Source organism: Selaginella moellendorffii, unplaced genomic scaffold (genome assembly GCF_000143415.4).
Source record: "Selaginella moellendorffii unplaced genomic scaffold, v1.0 SELMOscaffold_193, whole genome shotgun sequence".
In the NCBI taxonomy this organism is placed as follows: domain Eukaryota; kingdom Viridiplantae; phylum Streptophyta; class Lycopodiopsida; order Selaginellales; family Selaginellaceae; genus Selaginella; species Selaginella moellendorffii.
Genome location: NW_003314453.1, coordinates 30,650 through 32,483, shown reverse-complemented (window position 1 = coordinate 32,483; position 1,834 = coordinate 30,650).

Sequence of the window (1,834 nt, the reverse complement as noted above, 5' to 3'; positions counted from 1 at the left end):
TCGAGAGTGTTCCGGCCAGAAGACGGAAGAAACTATGGTTATAAATCCAAGAGAAAAGCATTAGATTTACCATCAGCATCCACAGTGTCATTGGGAAGAAGGATGAGGCAAAGCACAGTGAGACCAGACCAGACGATAAGAGCTTGATCATTCAGTTGCCATGATGCCAAGAGTCCTTGTGATTGCTTTCCCTTCATGTAAAGCTCATGCATAGAACAGCTTGTGTGCCAAAAAAAAAATCCTTGCCAGGTGAGAAGTGATTGATCCCCGCCACAAGCGAAAAAAAGTAGGTGTTGTCGCAAATCACAAGAACTTACATGGGATTTTCTCACTGGAGGTCATGCAGCATCCATGCAAGCAGCAAGGAGAGTGCGAAGAGGCTGCAATACCCAATTCTTGCTGATTGGCAAGAGATGCTGCTCGCTAATCCTTCACAAGCCTGGCAAGCATAAGCCGTACAGCCGGATGCTAGACAAGTTGTTGCCCACATCATCAGGTGCTCACTGGATCAAGAAGCAAAACCTTAGAATTTGATTACATTGTCCCTCGCTTTAGATCTTTTTTTTTAACACTAATGCCATGTTGTTCTGTTGTAGATTTTCTCTCATTACAGAATTGAAAGGCAAAGAGTTTATGGTTGCAGTATTCTTGCAGTGATCTGTGTGGGATAAAATCCTAAAATTTTGTGTTGTATAGCTGTTTTACAATTTTGGAGCCGATTGAAATATCCAGTGTTTGCTTGAAATTTCCCAGCAAAGAGCGCCCTGGCAATGCAGCAGCTTTGTGCACAAGTTATCATCACTGTAGCCACTAATATACGTGACCAGCCGCTCAATCGATCAGATGCCATAGCTGAGTGCCAATGCCATACCATTTAGGGGTTCTTCCTCCTCCAAGTTGTCCAGATAGCCAGCTAAGTAAATCCCAGGCTGTTCACTGGGAATCCACAGCAGCGTGGCAGTCACTGCCTTGCTGACATTCTCGAGTTTTCTCAACAAGTGGTACCATGAGACGGTGCTCAAACCAGGACAGCCTCCACTTCTACTGGGATCTTTGGCAACGTGTCTGCTTTTCTCAGAGGCTTCAAGTCTGGAAAACCGACTACATTGCAAAGTTGAGTGATCTTGTACTTTCTTTCGCTTGTTTAGCTGTTGCTTTTTCTTGGTTTCAGGTACAATCGAGTGGGTTTTACAAGGCGTTTCTGTTATGGCAGCATGCAAATTTGTAAAGACAGTTTTGAAACAGGATGGCCGGAGAGCACTGCTGTGAAAGAGCCACTTGAAGCTCCAAGCCTGCTGTGAACAATCCCAAAGCTCTCAAGCAGTATGTGCCCCTCATCGTCAACAACATAAAAGCGTGCCTTGCAAGGTGGTCTATGCAGGATAAGATCGTTCTTCTTACCGGTAAGCAATTGTCTTAGTTTTCTTGTTGACACTGGTTTTTTCTGGTATGACAGTTCACGTTTCTAACTGTCCTCTACATTTTATATGGGAAAGACTCCAGTCTCGACATGGAAGAGACTTTCTCCTTGTACTACATTGTCAACCAAGGCATTCAGGCTCTCCCCATCAACTTCCTCAGCATACAACAAAGCCATATGCGTTGTACATAGCTTTGTGACGTTTTCCCATTTTCAGGCCGAGGCAAAAGCTCATCAAGCTTATCCAGGACGTGATCAACCAGCACTTCTGGAAAGCCACAGGAAACAAGCATTCTTTCGTTGCTCATGGATCAGCTGGATGACATAAAAAGAGGCACTGGAAGACGCTCATATCATAGACATGCTCAACATGTACATGAACGCTGGTCACAATTCAGCGGCTCATGTCATCAT